This window comes from Mytilus galloprovincialis, chromosome 5 (assembly GCF_965363235.1).
Source record: "Mytilus galloprovincialis chromosome 5, xbMytGall1.hap1.1, whole genome shotgun sequence".
In the NCBI taxonomy this organism is placed as follows: domain Eukaryota; kingdom Metazoa; phylum Mollusca; class Bivalvia; order Mytilida; family Mytilidae; genus Mytilus; species Mytilus galloprovincialis.
The window spans coordinates 13,424,007-13,446,567 of NC_134842.1; the positions used below are offsets into that span (position 1 = coordinate 13,424,007).

General features: G+C 30.3%; 1 protein-coding gene and 1 long non-coding RNA gene across 6 annotated transcripts in view; both read left to right on the top strand.

Moving 5' to 3' along the window:
- The window catches only part of LOC143075192 (uncharacterized), an 80,242-nt gene that overhangs the window by 15,635 nt on the left and 42,046 nt on the right, over positions 1 to 22,561 (top strand). The window lies entirely within an intron of this gene.
- LOC143075189 (uncharacterized) overlaps positions 5,117 to 22,561 on the top strand; it is a 38,352-nt gene continuing 20,907 nt past the window's right edge. For 4 of the 5 annotated variants that reach the window (XR_012978247.1, XR_012978245.1, XR_012978243.1 and 1 more), the window contains exons 1-4: positions 9,806 to 9,940; positions 11,109 to 11,199; positions 21,432 to 21,537; positions 21,829 to 21,995. This is a non-coding gene — a long non-coding RNA (uncharacterized LOC143075189). Of the gene's footprint in view, positions 5,161 to 9,805; positions 9,941 to 11,108; positions 11,200 to 21,431; positions 21,538 to 21,828; positions 21,996 to 22,561 lie in introns of those variants that run through there. The other variant, XR_012978244.1, reaches the window with a different exon arrangement.

Below are 22,561 nucleotides of genomic sequence, written 5' to 3' on the forward strand. Positions count from 1 at the left end.
ATCTTGATAAAACTAAAGGGGGGATCTCAACACTCGCAGGTGCGTGTAGCTCACAGCTTGATGATATGAGGGAAAGTAAATGTGTTTTATAAATCACAAATCTACTACCAATAATTATGCACACTTTTTAGAATTTCGTAAATTTTTCGTTTTTGTACCTTTTCGCATGGACTGGCTCATATAACATTTTTCTGACTTGGTACAGGACGTTTGAAGAAAAAAATGGTGGGTTGAACCTGTGGCTAGCCAAACCTAGCACTTTTATGGCAATTTTAAACGTAACACTAAAATGACACCTTTAGATGACAGGAATACAGTAAAAATGCAAGAACATTCAGGACAGTGAATTCCGCAAATAAACAAAACAATACATTACGTTTCGACAACGAAACAACATAAACAACAGAAACACTGAAGTGAAAAAAAAACAACAAAAAAAAAACCCACACAAACGACAATGCAACACACACAGAAACAAACTATACGAAAACAATTGCCATTGTCCTGACTTGGTACAGGACATTTTGTAGAACAAATGGTGGGTTGAACCTGGTTTTGTGACTAGCCAAACCTCCCGCTTTCATGGCAATGTTAAATATAACATTAAAATGACAACATTACATGACAAGACTACAAATAAATGGGAGAACATATAGGACAGAGAAACACACAAATAGTAGCTATCAAAAGGTACCATGTTTATAATTTAATACGTCAGACGCGCGCTATGTCTACACAAGACTAAACAGTGACGCTCAGATCAAAACAGTTCGAAAGCCAAAACAGGTACAAAGTTGAAGAGCATTGAGGACCAAAAGTTCCAAAACATTGTGGCTAATAATAAGGTTTTTGCCTGGGATAAGAACATCCTTTTTAATTAGAATAATTCATACTTTTGCGAACAGTAAATTTATAAAAATTACTACATAATAGATATACATGATAACACCGAAGTGTGGTGACTAACCAACTACAGAATAAATACGAATACATAAAACAACCTAAACCAGCACACAAAAAGTCACAGCCGAGTTAGCCGAACAGATCGACGCACACAAAGTGACTTTGTACTTGTTTGGCTTTATAACTATTTTGATCTGAGCGTCACTGATGAGTCTTATGTAGACGAAATGTGCGTCTGGCGTATTAAATTATAAGCCTGGTACCTTTCATAACTATTTAGTATGGGTTTAATTTACTGATAACAAAATCATTGTTTAAACCAATAAAATCATTATTCAAAGATCTATTTACAGTGTTGAATTGGTAACCTTTTATACTCAGTTAACTTTAAGGATTGATAAGTTTACCAGGGGTCGTATCTAAATTTTCGGGCTCTGTAAACAACATCACCATAACATTTCGGATGTGCAATTCGTTTAAACTAAGTTTTCTACCGGTATTGTCAAACTTTCCAACCAAATATGTGTATCTTTGGACAAATTTAGTAAAGGTTCTAAGTAATTTGTGGTACAAAATCCCTGCCTTAATTATTTACAAGTAATACATAGATTACGTTAATTAAAATCATGTTTTTCACTAAAAAGCGAACATTCTGTGTAAAGTTAAAGTTAGCATTTAGTTTTACATTTTTGGTAACTTTTCAATACTGCACCAAAATATATAAACACCTCGAAGGGAGATATATATATTTATTATTTCCCACAAAAGCTGTTATTGTTTTACTGCAAAATATATAATCAGAACAATATGGACTTTTCTGTGTATCCATTGTTTTGTCTTGTTCTCCTCAAATTTACATGAAAGATTTATCAAAGCCACGGATGAGCTCCGTATTCAGAGACAATCTGAAATGGTAACCATGTTATTGGAGAAACGATTCATACATATAGCCAATATTTTGAACAATATAGGTAGTAATTGAATTATTTTTATGTCAAACATCCTCTTCATATTCATATGAAAGTTTCCATTCATTTAATTTTGTAAGACATTTTTTTATTAAGAGGATTTGTAAAATATTTGTAAGACTTAGAGGTCATAAACCATACTATTAGTCCTTGGTAAATTTCGCAACCGATAAAATTGAGTCGTTATCAGATACCTGTCACAATTTGTCATTACCTTAAACAGTTTAAGATAGTTGTATCATACTTATGTTTCTATAACAAGTGACGGTTTTTTTTTTGGCTTTTAGCATTCCGCTTCTGGTCTCTATGGCAGTTCGTATGGTTTAATTTGTCCTTTTAGCTTTTGAATACTATTTATTGCATATCTAGATTTTTTTCAGTCCTCTTATGTGCTATTGATTGTCAACATTGATTCTCCACTATGTTAAATCTAAAGCATTACTGTAAAGTATCATTTCAGATTACCAAAACTGTATTTTGCAAAATAGGTGGAATATTATTCTTTTTTCGATTTTAAACATAACTTATTAATTACCACCTATTATTATATACCTTTTTGAGCTTTTGATTTTGTCATTTGAGTTCAGTATTTTTGAATTTTACTTTTTAAATAAACGTCGTGCAGGGAAGACATTAAGGGGACCCTGCATTATTACAGTCTCATTTGTCTGGGAAAATGCAAACGAGGAAATAAAAACTATAATTGAAAATGATTTTCATCTATCTATATATTTTTTACGCTATGTTTAATCATTTGAACAACATATTTTTTTCATCTGTATATTTTTCTCATAAGATATTTCTGTTTATTAAGCAGTTTCAATTTTAAAGCACTCTTTCGTTCTTTTTTATGCTGATTTTTTTTTCATTACGGATGAATGATCTTTTACAACGTGCTGTTCGTTAAAATTTATTTAAAAATACGTGTTATTTATTATGTGATAATAGTGTGAGCTCACTCACTTACATTTTTTTTTAAATTTAAACCAGAAGCGTAGCTTTTTCTTTAAAACAGGAACTTTTGACATACAATGTGTCCTGTTGTGAGCTTTCTTATGAGGCAATATTTTAGCAGCACATGTATGTTGAGTATATATCTCCCAGTTGATACAATATTCAAGAGCTTATGTTTCCCAGATACCATATATTCAAACTCATAAATCGAAAATAAACTGACAACGCCATGACAAAAAAAAGATAAAGAAAAAGAGACGAACAATAGTACACAAACACAACATAGAAAAATAAAGACTATGCAACACGAACCCCACCAAAAAAATAGGGATAATCACAGGTGCTCCGGGAGGGTAAGCAGATCATGCTCAACATGTGGCACCCTAAAAAAAGATTGCTGTTAAGAAGGATGCCTCTGAATCAGCGGTATTACGATAAAATTGGAGTCTATTTCCGTAGTTTGACGAAAGGCATAAACGACCATGTGTGTATTCAATTTGATGAAGAAACTTGCATACCCTCTTAGGTTTACAACTTATTGCCAGTTATTGACGTGGAAAATTGGATCGAGAAACTCGGTGAGTACTACTACCCTTGTGTACTAATTGATTAAACACACAGGCTTAAAGGGTGTTCGTTTTTTTATAAAATTTAGGTTCCTATCTAGTATTTTGTGGATTGTTTTTTTTTCTGTAATTAATGGTGTTCTTTCTTTTTCGTCTTATGTTTTTTTTAAACCTAACCTTGATATCTTCTCTATTTTCTTTTGTCATAAAGTAAAGTGTCGAGCATGAGAATAAAGTGTACATTCACAACATTCATTGACAGTCAAAACATGTGACAATCACAATACATAAAATAGACAAATATCTTAAATTAACAATTCTCGTTTGAAAGGAAAAGTCATGTTTTCAGGCGAATACTGAACATCCGCTCGAAAATGTTCTAATTAAGAAATATAGAATTATTTGTTTATGTTATTTTCAGAAATCTAATCTACGTAATGAAGATGAACATCCGATTTTGTCATCTGATAGACCTGAGTAATTTGGATAAGGCAAACATGTACACTCATGCCACGATCAACACATAGTAAAGACATATTAGGATACCGTTGTTCAAAAGGTGAACCTCTTCATGGGGGTTTTTGATGATGTGATTACTTTTTATAGTGATTATTTGATAATCAGACCAAATATTTCATGATTGTTTGATTATTATATAATCTATGACTGTATTATTTATTATTTGATAATCTTGTTTTAAAAAATAGTTAATTACTTGGACACCCCCATGATAGGCCTCAATAGTTATAAATCGATTGAAAAAAATAAACATATCTGAGTTACAAAATAAAACCGAAGGAAACACATCAACTATAACATGAATAACAAAAAACAACGGACCAACAGAAACACTGAAGTGCAACAAAAACAAACGTCATTATACATATAAACGAACTTTTTGATGACAACTGCCATATTCCTGACTTGGTACAGGATATTTTAAGCCAAAATGGTGGGTTGAAACTGGTTTTTATCCAATAAAAGAAGATAGATTATTGAGACGATTTTATGGTTGATATATGACCTGTTTGAAAATACACATGGGGGTGAGCAGTCGGAGCCAATACCACCCCACCCTTTTCCCTTTTGGGGAAAAAAGTATTGTTAATCAAAAGAAAATGAAACGGGACTCTGAAAAACATTTAAACAAGAAGACTGTAGAAGGGTTTTTTTCTGTATTTTTAGTCAGAAGTCACCTTTCCAACTTTTCAACTACTACTGTGCAAGTTTATATCATTCTATAACTAATGTATTATAGTAATTTGAAGGTTATTAGGACTTTGACAGGATTAGTTCAGAAATCATATATAGTAAGCTACATATAGATTTTTTTTAACGTAACGTGTCACTTTGAGGCCCTAGAATATTCGTGTATCAAAAATGAAAACATTTAGAGCCATCTTTTTGATAGTATTGGACAATCATAATTTACGATAGAAAATTATTTATATCGGGGGTTTCCCTGATATATCACTACATTTTACAACATGATTATCATTTCAAGAATTCTTTTGAATATCTACTGTTTTATAATTTTTTGCTAAGAAATTTTAAATATTGTTCCAGCTGGTTGAATATTAAGTGTCATTTATCGAATAACGAAGAACGAACCAACCCACCGCATATATCGAATGCATGTATTTCCGCCTTTAGTAACTGATCACACGGACATAACTGATAATCTATTAATAGAAATGATATTTCCATATATATATACATATACATCGTACTGTTATCATTCAAGCAGTTATTTATCCTTTGACGAATAGGTATGTATTTATTATTCTACAGTATAGGATTCTAATAGGTATGTATTTATTATTCTACAGTATAGGATTCTAAGTCATTTTATAGTTAAAATCAAAAGTTTCTGTCTCCTAGATGAAATATATTTTTCTCAGGTATGTTAATAATTGAAAAGATTGTACCTTTTACTACAAACCAGTAAAAATCTGAAATGGCCTATATCTGTAGTCGACTGTACGGATTTTTACTCGACCAGTCTGAATTGGTCTGAAATTTATTTGATATTACTCGACTGTAGTCTGAACCATACTTAACAGTCTGATCATAATATACTTGACCAGTGATTAACCATTTTATACGTGTCTGAACCATATTCGACATAGTCTAGACCATGCTCGACCTAGTCTGAACCATACTCGACCTAGTCTGTACCATACTCGATGAAGTCTTAACCACCCTAGACCTATTTGGCTTTTTGTATATATCTATTGTAAGATACACCTGTGACTTAATTTTTTTGTTCAAACTCTCCATTATTTTTCAGAAATGGAGTTATTTTTTATTGTTACTCTTCATTTATCCGGACGTTTTGTCCTTTTAATATTTCCATGGACACTTCTTAAAAAGTGTTCACCCATAGGCATAATTCAAAAGGATGTAACGCGAAATTGAACATTGTTGAATGAAGATAAAACTAAAACGACTTATTTCTTATTCGTGCCCTCAAACGTAAATAAAGTATTTATGAACAAAAACTCAAACACATATCTATAGGAAACAGTTCGCCAGACGAGTGCAGCAAAGTTTTATTATCAAATAATTCAACTGTCCTCAAATCACTTTGCCAGCACACTAAGACCGCTGCAGCATACATGTCTTACAAACATATCTACAATGAGAAATAATGAAATAGAATCTTTCATATCACAAAACCATAATTTCATAATGTTATTTTTAACATCTGCAGAAAAAGCATAATGCATGTACAATATTATAAGCTTATACAAAAGATGTACACAAGGGGAGGGGGTGGGGGGAAACTTCACTACACTAAGACTGAGCTTCGAATGGTCAAGCTATGAAAATGTATTTACCAGTCCGTGCTATCATACAAAGAACTTTAAACTCTTAACTTTGTTAAGGTGACTTATTGTTATGCTAAAATAATTTAAATACTATTGTAAACATAAACACATGTTCCCAATATAACAACAAACCCATGTGCTATCGATAGTTAATAAATACATTAATACTTGATTTTTTTTTAAATTGGGATCGTAGTAATGCAATGAACATTAAATATCCCATTACTTGTATTAACAAACAGCTTTTATTTGCGAGACGTAATTCCATTGTGTAAAATAAAGTGTTGTAATCACTAAAATTCAACAATATAATCCACAATTTGTTTTCCGATGCAAATCTTGGCTGAATTTCTGTCACAGATAGTATCCAAGTGGGTAAAAACGAATATTTCCTATTGAGTCTCATTCCTCTGTGCAGCTACAAAATATCAAATGTTTTAACTGTGTGTGAGTCAGTGAATCATATTGTAATATTGAACACATTTACTGTATTCATTAATGAAAGAAAGAGAAAATATAGTTCACATAAAGATTAGATTTAAATTTTACTGTTTAACAAATGTTTAAGATATCATTTCCTTAGAATATTTTAATTTTCCACAGCAAAAATCGTATATATATATATATGTATATATATACGAGTCTAAATTGAAAACTACGATCAAACCTATGTTTGCGTTGGATAAAAACCGCAATTTTTTATACGTGTACATGTAAAACAAATTTCGTTGTAGAAGGGTCTAAATACAGCAAAAACAACATTTTCCAAGAGACCAAAAAAGTGAAGAAGTATATTTAAACAAAACGCATGTGACTAACAGGTCGAACAACTGATGTTTTTTTAACCCTGCTGACTGCCATTGGCAGTATATATATATTGTATATATACAACTCGTCTATACATCAACCCAACAATGTTAGATCTGTAAATTTGCTTTCACAATTTTTTTGTTTTTCCCTCGCCGGGATTCGAACCCATGCTACTGAGATATCGTGACACCAAATCGCCTGCACTTTAGCCGTCCCGCTAGACCACACGACCATCTGGGCTTCACTCTATATATATATATATAACACCCGGCCACCGAAAGCTTCATTTTTATGAAGCCCAGGTGGTCGTGTGGTCTAGTGCATCGGTTACAGTGTTACGATTTGGTGTCACGATATCTGAGTAGCATGAGTTCGCGTAATATAATCGAATTCATTCACTGTTGTTATATGTCCAGTGGAAAATATAACAGATATATCGGCAGTGCAAATAAACGGCGTTAATCTTGAAATAAATGTTTAAATGAAATCAAAAGGTAGACCGTTGCCCACTTAAGTTAAATACATAAAAAACGGAATCCAGAATGTTTTTAATCATGCAGATTTTTGTTTCAAAAACCTTTTGCCTTCCTTTCTGATATTAGGAAAGGATGAAACATTCTTTCAGTTTGCTTATATCAGTGTATTGCTATTTAGAAATGTTTTGTTCGTTGTAATTAGCAAAGGAAACGACAAAATGTTCTGTTCTGCATGAAATACTACTTTCTTGTTTCATTATATTTCATCGAATAAAATGTTTTATAAATATAGAACCACATTTGGTTTTGTAAATCCAAGAATTTATATTACCATGATAATAGAAGTTCCATATTAATCCTTGATAACTTTTGAATGAAGGAAATATGTTCCAAAGTTGCAGTCAAAATTTGTGTTGATAAATTTAGAAAAGTTTTGTCAAAATTAAAGACATGGCATACAAGAAGCACTTTGATAATGTTTAATTACCTCAGTTTATGTGTATTTTACAGGTAAAAAGAAATCCATATTTTTCTTAAACTCGTGTATTACTTTTCTAGTCAATTCAAAATGTCTTGTGATTTAAGATTTACAGGATGTTGTAATTTCAAATTGATGTTATTTAAAATTCATTGCTTTCTGACCAGGTGTGATTTATTTTAATGAATTTGCAGACGGCATTACTTTATAGTTTACCACCAATCGGAAGAACAATATAACTAATTTCTTTTATATTGTTTTATCTCTTTTTGATTTATATTATATTTATGTATATCTCAAACTGTAATAAGAATAGATATATATTTCTGATATGAGGTCAAACAATTTCAGTAATTGTGTAAGTTGCTGTTACCTCATTAAAAAGATAGTTATATACCTATTGTATGTAAACATGAAACCTATATAGATTTTATTAAGGAATTTAGGAAAATTAAGTTTTGTTTTAAAAAAAACATAGGCCAAAGAAGAAGCACCTTAATAAGGTTTCATTACCCTAATTATAGGCGTGGTTTTCAGGTAAAAGAAAATCTTGTTTTTCTAACAGAACTCTAACATTTTGAAATTAGATAATTTAACTATCTCGATTGGATAAATCTGAAAATCATGTAAGGATGTAAAAATTGGTTTATTTATATCATTATTCTCTTGTGACAGTTGTCATGTCAGTTTAAAAAAAGTTATTCTAACAGTTAGAATAAAAAAATAGAGGTAATTAGGTCAAAATATCGTTCAGACCTTTGGTTGAGTATGGTTCAGACCGAAAAAAATATAGGTCGAGAACTGGTCTAGTATTGGTCGAGTACAGGTCAAGAATGGGTTAAGACTGTTACAGACTGGTTGGGTACTAGTTCAGACTTTTGGCAAATATAAGGGTCTAGTACAAATCAGTACAGTTGAGTATGGTTACGTAAAATGCAGACCGATTCAGACTGGTCTAAATCAGTACAGTCGCGTACAGATATACGCCATTTCAGACTTTTACCGGTTTGTAGTCTTTGTTACAAAGAATATGAACAAATCTAGACTGGATTGATCAATTTTTGTGATGATTTTTTTCAATGGTTTCATGAACAATTACTCCATGTTGTTTTTAACGTAAAAAAAATGTAACAAACAACCTATTAAAAATCACTCCTCTTACCTTGTTTCATTCGTTTGAAGTCCATTTTTTTCAATAGCCAATTTTTCTGGTGAATTAACTACTAGTACTAATATATTAATACGATAAATATCAGTATATATTATTGTACTTCTGGATCCTTTTCAGTGGCACAGGATAAAAATAAGGGCTTTAAAAGAATATTTTAAGTTGTCAATGTTTTTCCATCCTTCAGTTAAAAGAAACATTCACGTATTTGATCACAAAATCAAACCTATCATTTTATACAATTGCGAAAAATAATTTGCTTTAATAAATCAATTGCCTGCTCAATTCAGAATGGGATTATCTTTTTTGAAAACTATCAGAGTCTAAACTTTAACTAACCTGTTGAAAATGTTCTAACTAAAGAGTGTAAAATAATAAAAGAAACAAAAATACTGAATTTCGTGGAAAATTCTAAACGGAATATATGCAAATGGCAAAATCAAAATCTTAAACATATCTGGATCCTTTACAGTGGCACAGTATAAAAAATCATGTATTCTTGATGTTCTAAAGGAAGTACTTACTGTTCTATTTAAGTTTTACGGAGTTTGGAAGACTAATAATATATTATTAAAAAAAATAATTTAATACTATTACAGGGGTGAACAATCTAGTATTAATTTCCTAAAGTCATATCTTATCATATAACGTGAACATAATTTTAAATTGTTCTGACCACCTCAAGCCAATAAGAAGATCAGCGTGCTCGAAAACTTAGTCGAAGAAAAAAACATATATTTGGGAAAATTGTATTATGCTTAGGACTGAATGGAACACGTCTAAATGGTAACTAAGAAGTGCTTTATATTTTGTCTTTACATAATTACTATTTGTAGTATTATTGATATTATTTTATAAATGTGCAGTTAAGATTAACATATTTCTTTTTAAATGTCAGTGTAACAAGTTCCAATACAAATGTCTCGATAAAAAATGAAACTGAAACATTATGTATGAGCATGTATATTTTTACATATAGTTTCTTTTAAGAACATACGATTGTGGTTTAGAAATACCTGTTTATAAGTATGGTTTCCGGCGTAATAAACTGTTAATTTTTTCAACTTTATCTTAAGAAAAATCACTGTTCTATTGACCCGCGTCATCGGTGTTACCATGGACATGTGTCCTATCTGTCAGAACATTGGGAATTCCTAATTAATGTGTCCTTTATTTGCTGTTTGTGGACACTGAATAATTAGCTGTTGTTCATAATTGTTTTTCCTTTAATGTTTTGTCAGATTGTATATTTTTTCGTTTGAATTAATTCGCAATTTGTTAACACGTGTATTTTATAGCTGACTATACGATGTGGGATTGCTCATATTTAAAGGCCGTAAGGAGTAAAATTGAGAATGGAAATGGGGAATGTGTCAAAGAGACAACAACCCGACCAAATAAAAAACAACAACAGCAGAGGGTCACCAACAGGTCTTCAATGTAGCGAGAAATTCCCGCACCCGGAGGCGTCCTTCAGCTGGCCCCTAAACAAATATATAGACCTATATTTGCTTTTATCCGCTTCATTTGCACTCTGTTGGATAGTTGTTTTATGTAGACGTCTTCAAATTCGTGCATTTTCCTTAACTTTTCCTATGTTGCAATGCTAATTTTATTACGTCAGTCACAGTAAGAGCAAACTGTTCAATGACAACCGGTGTAAAACATTCATAAAAACAACCCGAGATTTTTCTATGCAATCATACCTCATCTTATATCTTGTAATTCATATGGTTCAGCTCGGCACTTATTTTATCGAAGATACGTTTTGCTTTACTTACTTAATTTTAGTATGAAAAATCTGTATTTCGACCACGGGTCATCAGTTATCACCCCTTGGCCCGTTAATAGTTAAATGGAGATGTGTCCCAAATATATGTTTCTATTCTTTACTATAAAATACTTAAACAAAATTATTGCTGGTTTTGTTAAGTATGTTATGTGACTCTTTCAGGAAAAAATACGTTTAATTAAGATGGGACAGCTTTGGTCTAACGAAGTGAGATGTTCTAAAGATGAGGCTGACAAAACAGCTTGGCGAATATGTAAGCATTAAAATTATATTTTCTTTTTCTCATTCAGAGCTGGAAATCTTCATAAAAAGTTTGCTAATATTATAGTAGGTTGCCAGTTAACTAATTTGATCGATTTAGGTTAATGGAAAAACACACGGCTTTGTTTTATATTATTGGAAAGGAGAACTCAAGCCTCATCGAAATACCGATGTCGTCGTTGTCTACAGTGGTCACGATTGTCAAAGCTTAAATTTCAAGGGAATTGCAGATACACGTTTAGACAACGTGCCGCCCCAGATTGTAAGGAAAGATCTTTTAGCTATAAGGAATCAAATTCACCAAGTAATGAAGAACTCTGGATCTAGAACAATATAAAGAGGTCAAATTTGAAGCAGAATAATTGATCTGGAACTTGCCAATGCCTAACAAATTCTGTAAAACAGATATCGAGGAACAGCAACTTAGTAATATTGCATATATGCAATGGCGGATCCAGGGGTGGGGTGGGGGGTTAGTCCGGAAGTCGGAACCCCCCTTTTTTGGCCGATCAATGCATTTGAATGGGGACATATAGCTAGAACCCTCTTTATCCTGGGTTGGGAAACCCCCCTTTTTTAAATGGATGGATCCGCCGCAGATATGAGTTTGAGGTTATGATGAATAGGACCAAAGTAATATTGTATATATGAGTTTTGAGATCATGATGAATAGGACCAAAGTAATATTGTATATATGAGTTTTGAGGTCATGATGAATAGAACTCAAGTAATATTGTATATATGAGTTTTGAAGTCATGATGAATAGGACCAAAGTATATTGTATATATGTGTTTTGAGGTCATGATGAATAGGACTAAAGTAATGTTGTATATATGTGTTTTGAGGACATGATGAATAGAACTAAAGGAATATTGTATATATGAGTTTTGAGGTCATGATGAATAGGACTAAAGTAATATTGTATATATGAGTTTTGAGATTATGATGAATAGGACCAAAGTAATATTGTATATATGAGTTTTGAGGTCATCATGAATAGAACTCAAGTAATATTGTATATATGAGTTTTGAGGTCATGATGAATAGGACCAAAGTAATATTGTATATATGAGTTTTGAGGTCATGATGAATAGGACTAAAGTAATATTGTATATATGAGTTTTGAGGTCATGATGAATAGAACTCAAGTAATATTGTATATATGAGTTTTGAGATCATGATGAATAGGACTAAAGTAATGTTGTATATATAAGTTTTGAGGTCATGATGAATTGGACTAAAGGAATATTGTATATATGAGTTTTGAGGTCATGATGAATAGGACTAAAATAATATTGTATATATGAGTGTTGAGGTCATGATGAATAGGACTAAAGTAATGTTGTATATATGAGTTTTGAGGTCATGATGAATAGGACTAAAGGAATTTTTTATATATGGGTTTTGAGGTCCTAATGATTAGGACTTAAGGAATATTGTATATATGACTTTTGAGGTCATGATAAATAGGACTAAATTAATATTGTATATATGAGTTTTGAGTTCATGATGAATTGGACCAAAATAATATTGTATATATGAGTGTTGAGGTCATGATGAATAGGACCAAAGTAATATTGTATATATGAGTTTTGAGGACATGATGAACAGAACTCAAATAATATTGTATATATGAGTGTTGAGGTCATGATGAATTGGACTAAAGGAATATTGTATATATGAGTTTTGAGGTCATGATGAATTGGACTAAAGGAATATTGTATATATGAGTTTTGAGGTCATGATGAATAGGACTAAAATAATATTGTATATATGAGTGTTGAGGTCATGCTGAATAGGACCAAAGTAATATTGTATATATGAGTTTTGAGGTCATGATGAATAGGACTAAAATAATATTGTATATATGAGTGTTGAGGTCATGATGAATAGGACTAAAGGAATTTTTTTATATGGGTTTTGGGGTCCTAATGATTAGGACTAAAGGAATATTGTATATATGACTTTTGAGGTCATGATGAATAGGACTAAAGTAATATTGTATATATGAGTTTTGAGGTCATGATGAATTGGACCAAAATAATATTGTATATATGAGTGTTGAGGTCATGATGAATAGGACTAAAAGATTTTTTTTATATGGGTTTTGAGGTCCTAATGATTAGGACTAAAGGAATTTTTTATATATGGGTTTTGAGGTCCTAATGATTAAGACTAAAGGAATATTGTATATATGACTTTTGAGGTCATGATGAATAGGACTAAAGTAATATTATATATATATGAGTTTTGAGGTCATGATGAATAGAACTAAAGGAATATTGTATATATGAGTTTTGAGGTCATGATGAATAGGACCAAAGTAATATTGTATATATGAGTTTTGAAGACATGATGAATAGAACGCAAGTAATATTGTATATATGAGTTTTGAGGTCATGATGAATTGGACTAAAGGAATATTGTATATATGAGTTTTGAGATCATGATGAATAGGACCAAAGTAATATTGTATATATGAGTTTTGAGGTCATGATAAATAGGACTAAAGTCATATTGTATATATGAGTTTTGAGGTCATGATGAATAGAACTCAAGTAATATTGTATATATGAGTTTTGAGGTCATGATGAATAGGACCAAAGTAATATTGTATATATGTGTTTTGAGGTCATGATAAATAGGACTAAAGTCATATTGTATATATGAGTTTTGAGGTCATGATGAATAGAACTCAAGTAGTATTGTATATATGAGTTTTGAGGTCATGATGAATAGGACCAAAGTAATGTTGTATATATGAGTTTTGAGGTCATGATGAATTGGACTAAAGTAATATTGTATATATGTGTTTTGAGGTCATGATAAATAGGACTAAAGTCATATTGTATATATGAGTTTTGAGGTCATGATGAATAGAACTCAAGTAGTATTGTATATATGAGTTTTGAGGTCATGATGAATAGGACCAAAGTAATTTATTATATATGAGTTTTGAGGTCATGATGAATTGGACTAAAGTAATATTGTATATATGAGTGTTGAGGTCATGATGAATTGGACTAAAGTAATGTTGTATATATGAGTTTTGAGGTCATGATGATAGGACCAAAGTAATATTGTATATATGAGTTTTGAGGTCATGATGAATAGAACCAAAGTAATGCTGTATATATGAATGTTGAGGTCATGATGAATAGGACTAAAATAATATTGTATATATGAGTGTTGAGGTCATGATGAATAGGACTAAAGGAATTTTTTATATGGGTTTTGAGGTCCTAATGATTAGGACTAAAGCAATATTGTATATATGAGTTTTGAGGTCATGATGAATAGAACCAAAGGAATATTGTATATATGAGTTTTGAGGTCATGATGAATAAGACCAAAGTAATATTGTATATATGAATTTTAAGGTCATGATGAATAGAACTAAAGGAATATTGTTTATATGAGTTTTGAGGTCATGATGAATAGGACTAAAATAATATTGTATATATGAGTTTTGAGGTCATGATGAATAGGACTAAAGTAATGTTGTATATATGAGTTTTGAGGTCATGATGAATAGAACCAAAGTAATATTGTATATATGAGTTTTGAGGTCATGATGAATAGTACCAAAGGAATATTGTATATATGAGTTTTGAGGTCCTGATGAATAGAACTCAAGTAATATTGTATATACGAGTTTTGAGGTCATGATGAATAGGACCAAAGTAATATTGTATATGTGAGTTTTGAGGTCATGATGAATAGGACTAAAGTAATGTTGTATATATGAGTTTTGAGGTCATGATGAATAGAACCAAAGGAATATTGTATATATGAGTTTTGAGGTCATGATGAATACGACCAAAGCAATATTGTATATATGAGTTTTGAGGTCATGATGAATAGGACCAAAGGAATATTGTATATATGAGTTTTGAGGTCATGATGAATAGGACCAAAGTAATATTGTATATATGAGTTTTGAGGTCATGATGAATAGAACTCAAGTAATATTGTATATATGAGTTTTGAGGTCATGATGAATAACACCAAAGTAATATTGTATATATGAGTTTTGAGGTCATAATGAATAGAACTAAAATAATATTGTATATATGAGTGTTGAGGTCATGATGAATAGGACCAAAGTAATATTGTATATATGAGTTTTGAGGTCATGATGAATAGAACTAAAGGAATATTGTATATATGAGTTTTGAGGTCATGATGAATAGGACTAAAATAATATTGTATATATGAGTTTTGAGGTCATGATGAATAGGACTAAAGTAATATTGTATATATGAGTTTTGAGGTCATGATGAATAGGACCAAAATAATATTTTATATATGAGTTTTGAGATCATGATGGTTAGGACTAAAGGAATATTGTATATATGAGTTTTGAGGTCATGATGAATTGTACTAAAGTAATATTGTATATATGAGTTTTGAGGTCATGATGAATAGAACCAAAGGAATATTGTATATATGAGTTTTGAGGTCATGATGAACAGGACCAAAATAATATTGTATATATGACTTTTGAGGTCCTGATGAATAGGACTAAAATAATATTGTATATATGAGTGTTGAGGTCATGATGAATAGGACTAAAGGAATTTTTTATATATGGGTTTTGAGGTCCTAATGATTAGGACTAAAGGAATATTGTATATATGACTTTTGAGGTCATGATGAATAGGACTAAAGTAATATTGTATATATATGAGTTTTGAGGACATGATGAATAGAACGCAAGTAATATTGTATATATGAGTTTTGAGGTCATGATGAATAGAACTCAAGTAATTTTGTATATATGAGTTTTGAGGTCATGATGAATAGAACTAAAATAATGTTGTATATTTGAGTTTTGAGGTCATGATGAATTGGACCAAAATAATATTGTTTATATGAGTTTTGAGGTCATGATGAATAGGGCTAAAATGATATTGTATATATGAGTGTTGAGGTCATGATGAATAGGACTAAAGGAATTTTTTATATATGGGTTTTTAGGTCCTAATGATTAAGACTAAAGGAATATTGTATATATGACTTTTGAGGTCATAATGAATAGGACTAAAGTAATATTATATATATGAGTTCTAAGATCATGTTGAATAAGACCAAAGTAATATTGTATATATGAGTTTTGAGGTCATGATGAATAGAACTCAAGTAATATTGTATATATGAGTTTTGAGGTCATGATGAATAGAACCAAAGTAATGCTGTATATATGAATGTTGAGGTCATGATGAATAGGACTAAAATAATATTGTATATATGAGTGTTGAGGTCATGATGAATAGGACTAAAGGAATTTTTTATATGGGTTTTGAGGTCCTAATGATTAGGACTAAAGCAATATTGTATATATGAGTTTTGAGGTCATGATGAATAGAACCAAAGGAATATTGTATATATGAGTTTTGAGGTCATGATGAATAAGACCAAAGTAATATTGTATATATGAATTTTGAGGTCATGATGAATAGAACTAAAGGAATATTGTTTATATGAGTTTTGAGGTCATGATAAATAGGACTAAAATAATATTGTATATATGAGTTTTGAGGTCATGATGAATAGGACTAAAGTAATGTTGTATATATGAGTTTTGAGGTCATGATGAATAGAACCAAAGTAATATTGTATATATGAGTTTTGAGGTCATGATGAATAGTACCAAAGGAATATTGTATATATGAGTTTTGAGGTCATGATGAATAGAACTCAAGTAATATTGTATATACGAGTTTTGAGGTCATGATGAATAGGACCAAAGTAATATTGTATATGTGAGTTTTGAGGTCATGATGAATAGGACTAAAGTAATGTTGTATATATGAGTTTTGAGGTCATGATGAATAGAACCAAAGGAATATTGTATATATGAGTTTTGAGGTCATGATGAATACGACCAAAGCAATATTGTATATATGAGTTTTGAGGTCATGATGAATAGGACCAAAGGAATATTGTATATATGAGTTTTGAGGTCATGATGAATAGGACCAAAGTAATATTGTATATATGAGTTTTGAGGTCATGATGAATAGAACTCAAGTAATATTGTATATATGAGTTTTGAGGTCAAGATGAATAACACCAAAGTAATATTGTATATATGAGTTTTGAGGTCATAATGAATAGAACTAAAATAATATTGTATATATGAGTGTTGAGGTCATGATGAATAGGACCAAAGTAATATTGTATATATGAGTTTTGAGGTCATGATGAATAGAACTAAAGGAATATTGTATATATGAGTTTTGAGGTCATGATGAATAGGACTAAAATAATATTGTATATATGAGTTTTGAGGTCATGATGAATAGGACTAAAGTAATATTGTATATATGAGTTGTGAGGTCATGATAAATAGGACTAAAGTAATGTTGTACATATGAGTTTTGAGGTCATGATGAATAGAACTAAAGGAATATTGTATATATGAGTTTTGAGGTCATGATGAATAGGACCAAAATAATATTTTATATATGAGTTTTGAGATCATGATGGTTAGGACTAAAGGAATATTGTATATATGAGTTTTGAGGTCATGATGAATTGTACTAAAGTAATATTGTATATATGAGTTTTGAGGTCATGATGAATAGAACCAAAGGAATATTGTATATATGAGTTTTGAGGTCATGATGAACAGGACCAAAATAATATTGTATATATGACTTTTGAGGTCCTGATGAATAGGACTAAAATAATATTGTATATATGAGTGTTGAGGTCATGATGAATAGGACTAAAAGAATTTTTTATATATGGGTTTTGAGGTCCTAATGATTAGGACTAAAGGAATATTGTATATATGACTTTTGAGGTCATGATGAATAGGACTAAAGTAATATTGTATATATATGAGTTTTGAGGACATGATGAATAGAACGCAAGTAATATTGTATATATGAGTTTTGAGGTCATGATGAATAGAACTCAAGTAATTTTGTATATATGAGTTTTGAGGTCATGATGAATAGAACTAAAATAATGTTGTATATTTGAGTTTTGAGGTCATGATGAATTGGACCAAAATAATATTGTTTATATGAGTTTTGAGGTCATGATGAATAGGGCTAAAATGATATTGTATATATGAGTGTTGAGGTCATGATGAATAGGACTAAAGGAATTTTTTATATATGGGTTTTTAGGTCCTAATGATTAAGACTAAAGGAATATTGTATATATGACTTTTGAGGTCATAATGAATAGGACTAAAGTAATATTATATATATGAGTTCTAAGATCATGTTGAATAAGACCAAAGTAATATTGTATATATGAGTTTTGAGGTCATGATGAATAAAACTCAAGTAATATTGTATATATGAGTTTTGAGGTCATGATGAATAGGACCAAAGTAATATTGTATATATGAGTTTTGAAGTAATGATGAATAGGACTAAAATAATGTTTTATATATGAGTTTTGAGGTCATGATGAATAGGACCAAAGTAATATTGTATATATGAGTTTTGAGGTCATGATGAATAGGACTAAAGTAATGTTGTATATATGAGTTTTGAGGTCATGATGAATAGGACCAAAGTAATAATGTATATATGAGTTTTGAGGTCATGATGAATAGAACTCAAGTAATATTGTATATATGAGTTTTGAGGTCATGATGAATAAGACCAAAGTAATATTGTATATATGAGTTTTGAGGTCATAATGAATAGAACTAAAATAATATTGTATATATGAGTGTTGAGGTCATGATGAATAGGACCAAAGTAATATTGTACATATGAGTTTTGAGGTCATGATGGATAGAACTAAAGGAATATTGTATTTATGAGTTTTGAGGTCATGATGAATAGGACTAAAATAATATTGTTTTTGAGGTCATGATGAATTGTACTAAAGTAATATTGTATATATGAGTTTTGAGGTCATGATGAATAGAACCAAAGGAATATTGTATATATGAGTTTTGAGGTCATGATGAATAGGACCAAAATAATATTGTATAAATGAGTTTTGAGGTCATGATGAATAGGACTAAAGTAATATTGTATATATGAGTTTTGAGGTCATGATAAATAGGACTAAAGTAATGTTGTATATATGAGTTTTGAGATCATGTTGAATAGGACCAAAGTAATATTGTATATATGAGTTTTGAGGTCATGATGAATAGAACTCAAGTAATATTGTATATATGAGTTTTGAGGTCATGATGAATAGAACTAAAATAATGTTGTATATTTGAGTTTTGAGGTCATGATGAATTGGACCAAAATAATATTGTATATATGAGTTTTGAGGTCATGATGAATAGGGCTAAAATAATATTGTATATATGAGTGTTGAGGTCATGATGAATAGGACTAAAGGAATTTTTTATATATGGGTTTTTAGGTCCTAATGATTAGGACTAAAGGAATATTGTATATATGACTTTAAAGGTCATAATGAATAGGACTAAAGTAATATTATATATATGAGTTCTGAGATCATGTTGAATAAGACCAAAGTAATATTGTATATATGAGTTTTGAGGTCATGATGAATAGAACTCAAGTAATATTGTATATATGAGTTTTGAGGTGATGATGAATAGGACTAAAGTAATATTGTATACATGAGTTTTGAAGTAATGATGAATAGGACTAAAATAATATTGTATATATGAGATTTGAGGTCATGATGAATAGGACCAAAGTAATGTTGTATATATGAGTTTTGAGGTCATGATGAATTGGACTAAAGTAATATTGTAGATATGAGTGTTGAAGTCATGATGAATTGGACTAAAGTAATGTTGTATATATGAGTTTTGAGGTCATGATGAATAGGACCAAAGTAATATTGTATATATGAGTTTTGAGGTCATGATGAATAGATTCAAAGTAATGCTGTATATATGAATGTTGAGGTCATGATGAATAGGACTAAAATAATATTGTATATATGAGTGTTGAGGTCATGATGAATAGGACTAAAGGAATTTTTTATATATGCGTTTTGAGGTTCTAATGATAAGGACTAAAGGAATATTGTATATATGACTTTTGAGGTCCTGATGAATAGGACTAAAGTAATATTGTATATATGAGTTTTGAGGTCATGATGAATTGGACCAAACTAATATTGTATATATGAGTTTTGAGGTCGTGATGAATAGAACCAAAGGAATATTGTATATATGAGTTTTGAGGTCATGATGAATAGGACCAAAGTAATATTGTATATATGAGTTTTGAGGTCATGATGAATAGAACTCAAGTAATATTGTATATATGAGTTTTGAGGTCATGATGAATAGGACCAAAGTAATATTGTATATATGAGTTTTGAGGTCATGATGAATAGAACTAAAGGAATATTGTATATATGAGTTTTGAGGTCATGATGAATAGGACTAAAATAATATTGTATATATGAGTTTTGAGGTCATGATGAATAGAACTAAAGTAATGTTGTATATATGAGTTTTGAGGTCATGATGAATAGAACCAAAGGAATATTGTATATATGAGTTTTGAGATCATGATGAATAGTACCAAAGTAATATTGTATATATGAGTTTTGAGGTCATGATGAATAGAACTCAAGTAATATTGTATATATGAGTTTTGAGGTCATGATGAATAGGACCAAAGTAATATTGTATATATGAATTTTGAGGTCATGATGAATAGGACTTAAGTAATATTGTATATATGAGTTTTGAGGTCATGATGAATAGGACTAAAGTAATGTTGTATATATGAGTTTTGAGGTCATGATGAATAGAACAAAAGGAATATTGTATATATGAGTTTTGAGGTCATGATGAATAGGACCAAAATAATATTTTATATATGAGTTTTGAGATCATGATGGTTAGGACTAAAGGAATATTGTATATATGAGTTTTGAGGTCATGATGAATTGGACTAAAGTAATATTGTATATATGAGTTTTGAGGTCATGATGGATAGGACTAAAATAATATTGTATATATGAGTGTTGAGGTTATGATGAATAGGACTAAAGGAATATTCTATATATGAGTTTTGAGGTCATGATGAGTAGGACTTTATTAATATTGTATATATGAGTTTTGAGGTCATGATAAATAGGACCAAAGGAATATTGTATATATGAGTTTTGAGGTCATGATGAATAGGACCAAAGGAAACAGAGTGCATAATGTGCTTTTTATTTTTGTGTTCATTATTTATCCGTTTACATAATTTGTATAAGAATACATAAGTTATTGATACATATATTTCTGCTTTCAGCAGACAGTGATAATGTCGATCAGATAATTGTTGTGCATCATCAGATAAATAATAATTCTAGTGAAGAAGTTGATACAGAACTAACAGCTTTGACAATAGCTTGTTTGTAAGTAATAAAATATAAAATAGATATTGTCCGTTATAACTTTATGTTTTGGGTTTCTATCTTCATTTAATTGTGTTTCTCCTGAAGGATCACTTATTCTATTTGCATGACTTTGGTTATTTGGTATTAACGGCGATGGGAAATTTGCATATGTCTCTTAATGGTAAACAAACATTTAAAGAACGTTTAGCAAGAAATTTCTGCTCGGGAACGATAATTTACCTGAATTATAAAAAGATTTGTTGAATCTGTATCGATCGTAATTTCAATCTAATTAAACTGAAATTGCAGGCAACACGATGTCAAACTCGTCAAAAAATTAATACAGAAAGGTGCAGATGTTCATTTGGTTCCCAGAGGAGTTCGCCGTTTTACAGAAACCGATAACTGTGGACCACCCATATACTGTGCGGCAACCCACAATGATGTTGAAATTATAAAACTTCTCATAGATGCAGGTACTTGATTAAATTTTGGTTGTACAGACAATTAGTTATACAAAATTTGCTTTTTCCAAAACTAGAATTAAATGTAAATTACTTTTATGAAAAAAGTGATGTTAATGGTAATTAATTTTAACCCTTTATAATACGCTTATTTAAATATTTTTGTGGCCAAAACATGGATATGATTTCACCTTTTTTATTGTATCAAGAGACATTTTGTTTGTGATTTTAAATGGGCCTATTTCAAAAACAGCTGTAATACTAGGTAAAACAAATCTCTTCACAAGGAAACATTATAGGCAGAAAAAAGTAAAATCACATAAATACTGAACTCCGGGGAAAATTCAAATCAACTGGCAAAATCAAAAGCTCAAACACATCAAACGAATGGATAACAACTGTCATATTCCTGACTTATAATCCTGATACTTTTGATAATTGGTACAGGCATTGTCTAATGTAGAAAATGGTTGACTAAACCTGGTTTTAAGCTAGCTAAACCTCTCGCCTGTATGACTGTCGCATCAAATTCCATTATATTGACAACGATGTGTTGTAAACAAAACAAACAGACATAA